Below are 15,005 nucleotides of genomic sequence, written 5' to 3'. Positions count from 1 at the left end.
AAAAAAAGAAGAAAAAACCACTCTTTCATCCTTCATTTTTCTTCCCTTTGTGGGTTGATAACCTGACTTTTTCTTCTTTGCTTGGATAATTAGTTGCATTTTTTTTCTTTTTTCATTATTCAAGTTTCACTTTTAATTAGATTTGATAATTTAAAATGTAATATGAAAATATGAAAAAAAATACAATATAAAATTTTAATAAAAATTATATTTGGGTTTAATAAAATAAAAAAAAATATTTTATATTTTTATATTGATATAAATTATGATACATAATTTTTGTATAAAACACAATATAAATACATAATTATTAATATTTTATATGATATTAATACACAATTATCAAGTTTACTGGTAATAAATATCCCTTCATTTTTTTTCTATCCCAAGGGGGTTGATTTCATTTTTCACTTTGCTTTGATCTCTAATTATGCATCAAAGTTCTTAAATCAACATTTTAAATATAAGGGTTTACTCTTTTTTTTTTTTAATGTACTTCAATTCGGAGACACGTTAGTGGTGAACAATTCCTTTTTCTTTCAATATTGAATGAAAATAGTTTTTTACCGATAGATAATTTCCGTCGCTGATAACCATGTTTGATGGTAATACGATGGAGTTGGAAAGAATTTTAGTGACGAAATTCTGAGAAAATAACAATGGAGTTTTGTCAAAAATGTGAAACTATTAGTGACAGAATTTATTTCCATCGGTGAACCATGCGGGAAAAAAATGCAATTGGCACCAAATTTATCAACATAGTTAGCAATGAAATTTCATCGCTAATTTCATCAATAGCGACAAAAAATTTCATTGCTAATAGTATTGTAAAAATTAAAAAATTATCTTTAATTCTTTTGTTAAAAAAATTAATTTTAATTTATTAAAATTAAAATAAGTTCTTATATGGATTCAGCAACGAGATTTTTTACGACGAAAATCCTGTTGATGAAACTTAAGTAAAGGTTTTAGCAACGAAATTGGCATACCTTGATCATGGTGGCCTTCTTCCATTTATCATTCTAATCTAAACTAGGAGTAAATGATTGAGCTTGAAGTAAGTAGTCTCTTCATTTTGCAATTGTTGGGTAGCTTTTGCAGACAATAACTAATATAGATTTCTCAAGGCTTTGAATAAAACCCGGAAAGGCATTGCATGTCTCGCATGGCTCTCATTGTAACAAGTTGAGTTATCACTATTGCATCTGATATGTTTCATTTTCTTCATTGTGGAGGAACTGTTGGTTGTCATATTCAATCTTAGTGAGATTTTGCATTCAAACATGTATATCATGTTATTTTAATTTTATCATAATCAATTTAATCAACCATCTAAATGGATTTTTAATAGTTTTGTTTAATGATTTGCTTTGTAGCTTTCCATTTTACTAGAATTAGAAAAAGCGAAAGAAAATAGCTCAACTTTTCCATTTCCACCTTAAAAAAGTTGATTATATGTTTAAAAAATGTCACACCAATCATTTTCTCTTCTCTTCTCCTTTCCTCTTTTGCCAATCAAATTTTTGCCTGAACAGTCTAAACCTTTCACTACCGAAACTACCTTTTTTTTCATTTTTTTTATTCTCTTTTTGCTAGGCTCCTCACATTTGAAAGGATTGTGGTTTTTTCTTTTTTTGTGTATATTTTTTAATTGTGAACTTGTGACAGGTTTTAGGTATGAAGGGGAAGTATGGCAATGTCAGTTTCGGTGGGAATGGTGAGTGTAGTATACTTTTGTTGGTTCAATCTTTTAATTGGAATTCAATGATGTCTTTTGATCTTGGCAATCCGTTCCCTTTCAATTTAAAGCCATATTAGCTATGATAACTAGCTTTTTGCTTGATGCAGTAACCATATTATCCTTACACTCTTTAAAATGGCTTTATGTTTTGATAGAGAACATAATAGCAGCCATGGTTGATATAATCATCTTCCATACTTGGATTAAAAACTTATAAACTTCATTTATGTGTTCCTTTTAGTGGGATTGCATAGTATGGCACCTGAGTAGTTGCATTTGAATTTTAGGCTATTTTTTGATTCATTTTTCTTTAGAATTGATAAATATCTATAAAATTGGATGTTTGCATGGTGTTTCAATTATTGTTAAAGCAAACAGTGGCCCTCGCTAAATGGTTGGTTGTCACAGCAAAGTTCATAAGGAGAAACTGACTTTAAGAACTAGAGTGGTTCTTGACATGACAACACTTACAATCATGTGGGCTCTTCCATGTGAAGTAAGTTATTAGCATCCTATTTAGTTTTTACGATTTAGAATCAAGTTTTTTTTGCAGATGTCTGATACATGGTATTTCTCTGGATGACAAGTTGATCCAATTGTTTATAAAATGTTACATGAAGATCCTGGTAATGTTAGCTACTTAGCCATTGGTAGTTTATCTGATCAAATTTGAGAGTTGAGGGAATCCATTGAGCTCCCTCTTATGAATTCTAAGCTTTTCCTTAGAGTTGGGATTAAACCTCCCAAGGTGATTATTACTTCTTGTCTCATTTCTCTTAATTCTAGAGTTTCAAAAAGTGTGCTTGTGTGTATATTGATGGGTGAAGCACATTGTGGAACGATGTTTGGTTGAAAATCATCTGAAATTCCTTATCTTCATTGTAGGGTGTCCTTCTTTATGGACCTCCTGGTATGGGCAAGACATTGTTAGCCAGAGCAATAGCAACTAATATTCACGCTAACTTCTTAAAGGTCAATATATTTATATCATGTGTCTTACCTTTGTGATTTTCTTTGGCATGTTATCCTATCCTTGGATGAATGCCTTCTCCTCATTTGAATTCAGGGTGTTTTGAGTTCAATAATTGACAAATACATCAGAGAAAGTGCAAGGTTGACACAAGAAATGTTTGGATATATAAGTGATCACTAAGTGAGAACTTGGAATTTTGATTTTTTTTCTTTTCTTTATATCTGTTAATATGTTTCTTATATTTGTTTTTGTTTTTTATTCAGCCTTGCATCATCTTTTTGGATGAGATTGATGCCATTGGTGGATGCCTTTTCAGTGAAGGAACAAGTGCTAACCTTGAAATATAGAGAACACTAATGGAGTTACTTAATCAGCTTGATGGCTTTAATCAGCTTAGGAAGGTACATTATTTTGTTCATGAACATAGTTCAAGATTGATTTGAAGCAAAATTCTTCCATTTTCGACTGCATCCTTACATGCCATAGTTAAGTAGTTTATAATTTTTCATGATTTTCTTTACAAAGCGTGTGAAGAATGGGGTGTTGTCGGTTAGACTTATATTAAAAAAAAAAGAACAAAGTATAAATTTTTATTTTTCTTATAATTTGTAGGTTATACTTATATTAAAAAAATTAGAACAAAGTAAACAAATCCCACAACAAAGTGCGGGCAAACTTCTAGTAAAATATTAAAATTATCTCCAAATATGAGATTTTTCAATTTCAAAAACATTTAAGATAAGATATAAAACATGATTAAAGAGATATTTAAGGCATGAAATAAATTTGTTGGGGCTAATTTGGAGAAAAATTTTTTGTTATTTTTTTGTTTTGGTGTTAATAGCTAATAAACTTTATTGTAACAGTTCTGGTGACTACTAGATGAATTTAAAAAAAAAAAGAGTCACCACCGATCTTTTTTACTAGGTGTGATTGTTACCTAAAAAGTTTATCTTTTTAATAAATCTTAAAATTAATTAAAATTTTTTTTTAAAAAAATTTTTGGATTTGTGAAAAAAAACAAAGTCGGGTTCAAGAGTATGTTTACGTGTGAAAAAAATTAGCACCCCAACCACACCGTTTTAAAAATGATACCAATTAATTATGTATTATCTTTTAATTTTGACAATAAGGTCATAATCTTGATATTTAAGAATTATTTTCTTGACTATTTTAATGTGTAATAGTTTTTTTTATTTCTATTTCATTCAAGAAAAATAAACTAAAACCTTGTTATTGAAAGAACTCTTAAAATGTCCCAGTACATTGGTAACATTTAAAAAATTTTTCTCACTTAGGGATTTATTAGGTATCGTTACTCAGATTACCTTAAAATCTCATCTTCGGAGACTCGCGTTTACTTTTCTATAATTAGGATGCACATGTGATGCAATGCAAATAAAGAAATATGATATCCATGCATATGTATGCCCTTTTTATTTGTGTATTTATATTTTATTTTGTTTCATCTTTGTTTTTTTTTTCTTTAAAAAAATTGCATCATTTCGTTTTTTAAAGAAAATTTTGATTATTACTTTTTCCTTTTCTTTTTATATGAAAAAAATTATAAATTTTTTTATAAATACTTCAATACACTGGTAGTATTTAAAAAATTTTCTCACCTAGGAATTCCTAAATAATCATTACTCAGATTTCTTTATGATCACATCATTGGAGATTTTTGTTTATTTTCGAAATTGATATGTATGCATAAAACATGATGCTCATGAATTAATTCATAAAATTATTGTATTGTATAAAGTTTCATTTTTAGTAAAAAAAAAATAAATGAGAATTTTTTATTAAGAATTATTCTAAATATTCTAATACTTCGGTAATATTTTAGAAAAATTTTCTCACTTAAGGATTTTTTGAGAATTATTACTCGGATTTCTTTAAAATTTCATCATAAAAAATTTATGTTTATAAAAAAAATTTCATAAAAAAGTCCATTAATTAGTTTCTTTTTTAAAAATTTACAAGGTAAATTCTTTTTTAAACATGCCTACATACAAAAAAGAATAAATGAACATACATAATAAAAATGGGCTAAAAGAATTAATGATTATACCTTACTAAGCTTTGGTGTTAAGCCTAAAAAAGGATCCTAAAAATGGCCCTAAGTCAGGTCTACTACGAACAAGCTGGGTCGAATTTGTGGGTCCAGGCCAAGTCAACAATGATAGGCGTTCTTTGGGTTAACTAGAAAATTAGAATGGGTCCTAGTCATTAATAGGATCGGGTTGACCCACTTATTTTTTTACTATTTTTTAAAATCATAACTATAAAATGCCAATAATTTTTTTAAAAATCATTTTATTTTGCCTTGTTTTAAAAAAAGGCTTCTCTTCTCTTAAAAAAAAATACCCATTTCTGGCCTAACTTTTAGTGTCGAAGCTACCATTGGCTGACATTCTTTTTGCCCCAAAATTTCACCATAAGCTTCTATTAGCTTTTTGATCATTGTTCTAGCCTTAGTTTTCTTCAAAATTTTGAACTTGCCTAAATATGAAATTTTAAACCAAAAATTCAAAGCGTCAAAATCTTTTCTTGCTGCCATCCAAACCTTTTGGAATCAGAGTGTGTTCTTCCCCTTTCTCTAATCTTTCAAACCGTGGTTTTGGGTTGCTTAAAAGCCTTGCTATCTCACCACATCGTTGTAGCTTTTGTCACAGACAGTGGTGTGCTGTCCCTATTTTCTCCTTCATGAACTTGAGCTCAACCTTTTTAGAAAAATTTTCAAGCTTAACGACTTTTAAAAAAACTGAGACATTCCATCTATTTTTGCTTTTTTTTTCATTTAGAAAACTCTTACCCTTATTTTTTGTTGAACAGGGTTGCTTGGCACTGAGGTTCTTTCATTCGGGGAAGATTGTGATTTTTTTTTTTTTGTGATAGGTTTTAGGTCAATCTCTCTTTTTTTATGTTTTTCATAGTGGGTTTTTTTTTTTTTTTGGGTTTTGGATTACTTGGCTAAAGGCTTGGGTGGGTTTTAAGCTAGGCCAATGTTGGGTTGAAAACTGGAATGATGGTGATAAGGCTGCGGCTATTTGGTGGTTCAGAGAGGGTCTGTGAATGGGGCAATTATGGCAAGTAGAATATGATCTTTTTGGTTATGAATTGGTGCATTATTGTTGGTGGTTGTTGTTGGTGAGGTAATGGGGAATTGTTCAATTAGCTAGAATTTAGGTAATGGAAAATGGATTGGAATAATGGTGGTTTTCATTGGGCTAGGTTGTTGGTGATATATGGTTCAACTAATAGGGGTTTTAGGATTGTCATCATGGTTTTTGGGTGATCATGGGAAAGTTCAAGGTTGGTTGGGATGTGGTTGTGGGTTGGGTGCTAGGTTCGTGTTGAGAATGCTATTTGTGGTAGTGATTTTGGTAAAAAAAGAGAGCTCAAGTGGCTCAGGTAGTTTGGTCATATGATGGTTTTGGTGGGGGATTGTGGTTGCTACCAATTGGTTATGTGGTATGGAGTAACTGCAGTGAAGGTTGGCGGTGGTTGAATAGGTGTTTAGGAGGTGGGAAATGGGTTGTGTTTATGATGGCAGGGCTTAGTGATGGTGCCAATGGGTGTCAAGTCTGGTTATGTAGGAGTTGATTAGAGGGCTCTAGGAGAAGTAAGGGATGTTGAAACTTCTAAAAAAAACTTCTTACCCCCTCATCGTCAATCTCCTTCTTAGTCTTTTTATTTAGCCATTTGTAAAATAGTCCAATGTTTCTTAGTATGGCAGGGTAATTGAGTTGAAACTCTTGAGAATTTTTAGTTTGTTATGAACTGCTCCCTCTAGTACAATAGTGGCTATCGACCACTTCAATTTCTTATTTTTTTTATTAATTTGACTAATGGAAATAAAAATTAGATTAGGTTAGAAAATGAATGCGAGCTTATTGGGTTTTGGGCTTTTAGGCTCATATATTGATTTAATCCAAGGCTAAATTAGGCTTTTAAACTTTAAACTTAAAATTGATCAAATAATTAAATGCAATTAAATTTGAGTTTATACAAAAATATTCAAAAATGATTAATTCAGAACAAAGCCTAATCAAGCTCGATTCGATAAATTTAACCCAAAGCTAAACATTCAAATTAAGTACCAAAAAGCAAACAAACTCAAATTGATCCAAACAAAATTGAGTGTCTATAGCTGCTCTTTTTTGCACATTATTCAGAATTGGGAAGAAGGCAAAGATATTGACAACAATTTTTCTCGAATTAACAATTCCAGATTTTTCAAAAAAAAAATTTTCTTGATTTTTGTTTTATTTGTTTTTTAAAAAATTAATGAACTTGACCATTTGAAGATAAATTTAAAAACTCCTTTAAATTAAGGCTAAACAACCTTTGAAAATAAAATAAGAGACTATGCTCGAAGGTCTTAAAAATTTCAAAATTAAAACAGATTCAGCTCAGAAGACTTACAAATCCTGTTCGAAGGACTTAAAGATTACGTTCGGAGGTCTTACCAATCTCGACATCTTTGAATACTTATATAATCGGAGGCCTATCATTTTTTGTAAAGCCCATTAGACAATTTAATTAGTTTCAAAACTTCTATTTTTCGTAACAAAAAAATCTAGGAATATAAAATAAATACAAAACAACTTGATTCTAAATTTAAAAGAAAATTTTAGTTGAAATAAAAGGGGTAAATTTTCTATTTTCTTCAAGCTTTTGCTTTTTATTAGTCTAACAAAAAAAATTAAGAAAACCAATTTCTATTTTTTTTTTGTTTTGACATTTTTGTAATTTTTTTTCTTTTTTGTAACATTTCCTATGAAAAAACAAGCACATAAGATTACTAATACTCAAGAAATTTTTTTTCATGCTTTTGCTTTTTATTTAGTCAATAAACAAAGAAATAATAAAAACCTTTTTGTTTGAAAATTTTATTTTTGTATTTTTGTTTGTTGGAAAATACTAAAAAAAGTCTTTTTTTTTAGAAAATATTTTTTGAAGATGCAAATTTTGAATAAGCACTGGTTGAATTGAACTATATGTCAAAAAAATTTATTAAAAGAATAATTTTCTTTTATTTCTCTTTTTTTTTAAGCTATTTTAGTTTTATTTATACTATTCATACACCTAAATGCATATTGTATTGGAAGGTTTTTCTTGTGCCCTAATTCAGGTAATTTTTATAAAAAAGGGTTGGCATAGCTCCACATAAAACTAGTCCTTTAAGGCTTACTACATGCTGATTTGGGATTTATATGTCTAAAGGTTTTTAAATCATTCCTCACATTATCGTCTATTACAGATTAGTAAGACACTCAAATTCTCACCATTATAGGCTACAAATAAAAATGGTTCAATTTGAGTAGGAGTATTTCGCTTGCCATTGTGAATGTTATCACCTTATAAGAGCATAGAAACTTTACTCCTTTCTAAGAAGATTGAAACTCATGTATAGAGCTCAGGCATAAAATATAATGTCTCATTGTGTGGGAACGAGGAAACATAACATTGGAATCCTAATCTTAAATGCCTTGTAATCTATAAAAAATAAGACATACAAAACACAGAATAATAAACAAATAAATGACATAATGAAATGCATGTGAATTTCATTTTATTATTATTGTTATTTAAACAAAATCAAAATCTAGAAAACTAAAGTTAAATACCAATTAATACCATTATATCAAAATTAAGGATAACACATAGTTAATTTTGGCTTGACTCTAAAAAAAAAAAATTGCATCCCTAGTGGAGTCACCAAACTATCATAACAGTTTTGGAGACTGCTAAATAAATTGTTTAAAAAAAAAAGAATCACTATCAATCTTTTTTACTATTGGCCACCTAAAAAGTTTATCTTTTTAATAAAATTTAAAATTAATTAAAATTTATTAAGAAGATAATTTTTGGGTTTGCAAAAAAAAAGTTGTGTTCAGTACTACATTTACGTGTAGGGAAGGATTAGCATCCTACCACGCCCATTTTAAAAATGGTACTAATTAACTATATTTTATCTTTTAATTTTAACAAAAATGCATTAATTTTGATATTTAAGAATAATTTCCCTGACTTCCTTTATGTGTAATAGTTCTAGTTTTTTTTTTTATTTTTATTTTATTCAAGAAAAATAAACTAAAACCTTGTAATTGAAAGAACTCTTAAAATGTCCTAGTACATTGATAACATTTAAAGAAATTTTCTCTCTTAGGGATTTATTAGACACTGTTACTCGGATTACCTTAAAATCCCATCCTCAGAGACTTGCGCTTACTTTTCCATAATTAGGATGCACATGTGATGCAATGCAAATAAAGAATATGATATCCATGCATATGTATACCCCTTTATTTGTGTTTTTATATTTTATTTTGTTTCATCTTTGTTTATTATTTTTCTTTAAAAATTTTTTTACATCATTTCATTTTTAAAGAAAATTTTGATCATTACTTTTTCCTTTTAGTTTTATATTTTTCACATTTTTTAATAAAGAAAATTTTTTATTAAACATTTTTATAAATACTCTAATATGCTAGTAATATTTAAAAAATCTTCTCAATTTGAGATTTTGTAAAAAATCACTATTCTGAATTCTTTATAATCTCATCGTCAGAGATTTTTGTTTATTTTTGAAATTGATATGTATGCATAAAACATAATGCTCATGAATCAATTCATAATATTATTGTATTGTATAAAGATTCATTTTTAGTAAAGAAAAATAAAAGAGAATCTTTTATATTGAAAATTGTTCTAAATATTCCAATACTTTGACAATATTTTAGAAAAATTTTCTTTCTTAGGGATTTCTTGAGAATTATTACTTGGATTTCTCTAAAATTTCGTCATCGAAAATTTATGTTTATAAAAAAAAATTTCATAAAAAAAAATGTGAATTAATTTATTTTTTAAAAATTTACAAGGTAATTTTTTTTAAGCATGCATGCATACAAAAAAGAATAAATGAACATGTATAATAAAAATGGGCTAAAAGAATTAATGATTATACCCTACTAAAGCCCAAAAAAAGATCCAAAAAATGGCCTAAAGTCAGGTTACTACTAATAAGCTAGGCAGAATTTGTGGGTCATAGGCCAAGTCAACAATGTTGGGTGTTCTTTGCGTCAGCCAAACAATTGAAGTAGATCCTAGTCGAGCATTAAGGTCAGGTTGACCCACTTTTTTTTTTTACTACTTTTTTTTTAATCCTAACTATAAAATGCCAAAATTTTCTTTAAAAATCATTTCATTCTACTTTTTTTTTCCAAAAAAACTTCTTCTTTTTTTTTTTTTTAAAAAGAAACAATACCCATTTTCAACCTAACTTTTGGCACCCATGCTACCACTGCCATCGTCGTCAGTCTCCGCCATTGGCCAACATTTTTTTTGGCCTAAAATTTCACCGTAAGCTCTTTCTAGCCTCTTAATCACCGTTCTAGCCTTAGTTTTCTTCAAATCCTTCTAAACTTACCTAGATATGAAATTTTAAACCAAAACTTCAAGGTATCAAAATCATTTCTTGCTGCCATCCAAACCTTTTATAAGAGTATATTTTTTCCCTCTTTTAAATTTTCCAAACTGTGATTTCAGGTTGCTCAAAAGCTTTGTTGTCTCCTCACACCGTCGCGACTTCTGTCACAGATGGTGGCATGTCGTCTCTTTCTCCTTCTTCACAAACCCAAGCTAAACCTTTCTAGAAAATTTCCTAAGTTTAGCGACTCCTAGGAAAACTGAGACATTCTTTTTATTTTTGCTTTTTTTATTTTTTATTTTTTTGAAGAACTTTAACCCTTATTTTTTTTGTTGAACAAGGTTGCTTGGCACTGAGGTTCTCCTTCCCTCAGGGAGGACTGTGATTTTTTTTTTGTTATGATAAGTTTTAAGTGAATCTCTCATTCTTTACGTTTTTTTGTAGTAAGATTTTTTTTAGGCTAATGTTGGGATGATGGTGATAAGGCTGGGGCTATTTGGTGGCTCAAAAAGGGGTTGTGAATGGGGCGGTTGGGACGAGTAGAATCTGATCTTTTTAGCTGTGATTAGATAGATTTTTTTTGGTGAGGCAATGGGGAATTGTTTGATTAGAAAAAATTTGGGTGATAAAAAAGGATTGGGATGATGGTGGTTTTCATTGGGCCAGGTTGTTGATGATGTATGGTTCAATTAGTAGGGGTTTTGGGATTGTCATCATGGTTTTTATGTCATCATGGAAAAGTTCAAGGTTGGCTGGGATATGGTTGTGGGCTAGGTGTTGGGTTTGTGTTAAGAATGCTGTTTGTGATAATGATTTTGGAAAAGATAAAGAGCTCAAGTGGCTTAAGTAGATTGGTCATGGGATGGTTTTGGTGAGGGGTTTTGGTTGCTGCCAATTAGTTGTGTTGTATAGAGTAGCTGTAGTGGAGGTTGGTGGTGGTTGAATGAGTGTTTAGGGGGTGAGAAATGGGTTGTGTTTATGATGACAAGGGCCTGGTGATGGTGTTGGTGGGTGTTAGGTCTAGTTTATGTAAAAGTTAATTAGAGGGCTTAAGGAGAAGAAAGAGATGCTAGAGCTTCCAAAAAAACTTCTTGCCCATTTCCCCCAACAATTCTCCTCTTTGGTCTTTTTATTTGGCCAAATTTAAAATAGTCCAATGTTTCTTAGTATGGTAAGGTAGTGGAGTTGAAGCTTTTGATAATTTTTTGCTTGTTATGAATTGTTTCTCCTTGTACAATGGTGGTTGTCGACCACTTTAATTCTCTTGTTGTTTTCTTTTTTTTTTTTTAATTTTGATTAATTTGACTAATGAAAATAAAAATTAGATTGGGATTTTAGAAAATGTATACGTGTTTATTGGCTTTTGGGCTTCTAAACCCATATCATGATTTAATTTAAGGCTGAATTGGGCCTTTAAACTTTAAACTTAAAATTGATCAAATAATTAAATGGAATTAAATTTGAGTTCATACAAAAATATTAAAAAATGATTAATTTGGAACAAAGCCTAATTGAGCTCAATTCGATAAATTTAACCTAAATCAAAATATTCAAATTAAGTACCAAAAATCAAACAAACTAAAATTGACCTAAACAAAATTGGGTGTCTACATAATTGCCTATGCCTAACTTGATATTTCGGGTTTAAATTTTTTTAAAACCTGGCTCATATTAAAAAAAAAAAAAATCGAAACCCACCCATTAAGCCTAATTTATACAATAAAAAATAAAAAATACTCTTTTTTTGAAAAATAAAATATTAATATAAATTTTACAAATATATATATATTTATATAATTCTAATAATTCAATTATATTTATATTAGTCGGGTGGGGTTAGGCTTGGACTTTAATTCTTATGTCTAAGATTCGACCCAAAATTTAAATGAGTCTAAAAATTTTGTCCAAGTCTGTTTAACTGGTCTTAATTTCTTTTAAATCTCTTAAACTTTGGGCGAACCTTAGGGTCTATGTGAATAGCCAAGCCCTTGAGTAGGTCTATTCTTGATGCATTACAATGAATGTTTTTTTTTTTTTTTGGTATTAGTTTTATTTTTGTTTTATAATTTTTATATTAGATTGTGTTTTAATCATTTGATAACATAAAAAAAAACTAAAAATATGTGTTAGACAAATAAATTTGTAAATTTTGTTATAATTATATTTATTTATTTGTATCATGTAAATTTAGAAAATAGAAATAAATAAAAAATTTCCAATGATGAAATTAAAAGAAAATTACAAGTGGTGATTGAAATTCCTAAGTGATGATTTTTTTTTTTTTTTTAAGAATCTTAACAAAAATGCTTGAAAGATTTTGGAAGTATTCTAATAAAAATATTTTTATTTACTTTTTTAATAAAATATTTAGTAAAAAAAAGTTGCTAAAATAAAAATAAAAGCCAAAATAAATTTTTTATAAAATATTAAATTAATCTGATGATAAAACAGCTTCAAGAAAATGAATAAGTTTTTTTTAATATTCTTAAAGTGAGAGAATTTTTTTAGAATTCTACCAAAATATTAAAGAAAATCTAAACACTTTTCAATAATTTAAATAATAAAATTTTAATTAAGAATAAAAAACTATTCACATAAGACTATTTTAAGATAATATAAAATTAATTGGAATCATATTTGAAAGGATGTTATGAAGGTACTAATACATTCTCCACACGTAGATTAATCAATAACATACAATAAAAATTATCTCTAAGTAGGGATAACTTTCAATTGAAGGGCAACTCAATTACTTTCATTTTATCCAATAGCTATTGGTTGATAAAAAATAGTTTAAAATTATTGGTTTTGGCAAGTTATAGTATGTTGGATTGTAATTGGATTAGGATATGACGAGTTAGGTTTTAATTAGATTGGGAAAAAATGCTATTTATCTGATGTTAAATTATAATTGAATATGTTTTTTTTTTTTTTTATAGGTTTTGAGTTTCTATAATTTATTATCTACAATAAAATAAAATAACAAAAATATAATAGTAGTGATAAATATAAATAGAAAAAGATATAAAAATAAAAGATAAGTTATTTTTCTTTTATCTTTTCTTTTGTTTTAAGTTTTTTTATAAAAAATTTATAATCTAAAAAATAAAAAAAAAATCATACTTTTGATCATATAATTAATAAAAAATACAACACCCATAACAAATAATGAAAAATAACAAAAAAATATAATCACAATTTATAAAATACTATTTATATTTTTAATTTTAATATTTATATAATATTTTTATTTATTTTATTTTTATTATCCTTATATTAAAATAATTAGTATGCCTCGACATAGTGGGGGACTAATTCTAGTACATTATGTTAAAAGTGAGTCCTAAGAATTGCTTTAGTAAAGAATGATGGTTTGATGACACATAAATTTTAGGGTTAATTAAGTGTTTAATAGAATGATATGAAAGACATTTGTCATTCAATTAACCATCCACAAAATTTTAATTTATTTTTTTAATTTTGTGTTAGTTTTCTTTTAAAATTTGTTCAACAATAATAGAAAATATAGAAAAAAAATAAAAGAAAAGGGAAACAATGATTTTTTAAATGTTCCTCTTATTAGTTTTTCATTTTTTTAAAAAATATTTTTTCTAATAAATTACAAAAAAGGAAAGGAAAAGAAAAAATAATTAAGATTTTTTTATTTTTCTCTTTTAAGTTTTTTCTAAATAAATATTTTTATTTAAAATGTATAAAAATAAAGAAAATATAAAATATAAATAATTCATAATCACCAATGAATTAACCATCATCAATAATAATAATAATAATAATAATAATAATAATAAAAAATTATCCTCAAATAGTGACAATCTCAATTGAAGTGCTAAATTAATTGTCAAAAAATCAAAACATAATGAATTTTCATTTATTATTTGGAATAAATAAAAATTAAAATCTTATAACTATTAAATAGAAATATAAAATACACAAAAAAAATCAGAATTGTTTTGTTAAAAATTATAATTTTTGTAATGTTCTTATTTTTCTTCTGTTCACAAAAAGTTTGTAATATACAATAAATTGAAAACAACATACAATTGATCAAATAATTAAAAAAATTCATAACACTCCTAACATAACATAAAAAGTTGATAACAAAAATAATAAACACAACATATTAAATAATTGTGAATATTAAATATTAGACTTAATTTTTTTAAAATTTAATATTTTTATAATATTTTGTGTGTATTATAACTTTATGTTATTTTTATGTTAAAATACTAAATAAATATTAATTATAAAATTAGATCACATTCATATATGATTAAACCCGAAATTCGACTATAATGATACATGGGATTCTTCATTACCATTATCAAACAAAATAATCCAGATCAAAAATTAGGTTTTAAATACAATAATCCAATAGGTTTTCCTCACTTGGCCATGTCAAGCTGTAAAATTAAAAATAAAAAATGTAAATGCAAACTAAAAACATAAGAGAAAGATAAAAATTAAGTCAACATGAGTTGATTGAGTTCATAAAGTTCAAAATTTTCGTTTGTACGGTCTAAATTCAAGTTTTACAATTAATAATTTTTAAAATAAATCATTTATAAATTTAAATACATTTTCTCTAAAATTTACAATTTACTTTGATATTGAAATGAACCAACCTCTTCTCCCCTTAAATTTCTAATTTTTAAGAAAGACAGAGATAAAAAAAATAACTTTTGGGGTAAGGAATTTTTTCTTTGGTGCACTCTGTGACAAGGCTTAGTTTTTTTTTTTTTTTTTTTAATTTTTCAATATTTGATAATTATTTTGAATTTCAATTATTTTGAAGTTGAATAAAGTAGAATCTTAAAAAAATAACAAACTCTCTTAAT

General features: G+C 27.1%; 1 pseudogene; it reads left to right on the top strand.

Moving 5' to 3' along the window:
- Positions 1-2,028: 2,028 nt before the first annotated feature.
- LOC111287795 (26S proteasome regulatory subunit S10B homolog B-like) lies at positions 2,029-10,375 on the top strand (annotated as a pseudogene).
- Positions 10,376-15,005: the final 4,630 nt, after the last annotated feature.

The sequence above is a fragment of the Durio zibethinus genome, chromosome 4 (assembly GCF_047325235.1).
Source record: "Durio zibethinus cultivar Kanyao isolate XHJ-2024 chromosome 4, ASM4732523v1, whole genome shotgun sequence".
Taxonomy (NCBI): domain Eukaryota; kingdom Viridiplantae; phylum Streptophyta; class Magnoliopsida; order Malvales; family Malvaceae; genus Durio; species Durio zibethinus.
The sequence above is the reverse complement of the archived record's forward strand: the minus strand, read 5'-3'. Positions and strand labels throughout refer to the sequence as shown.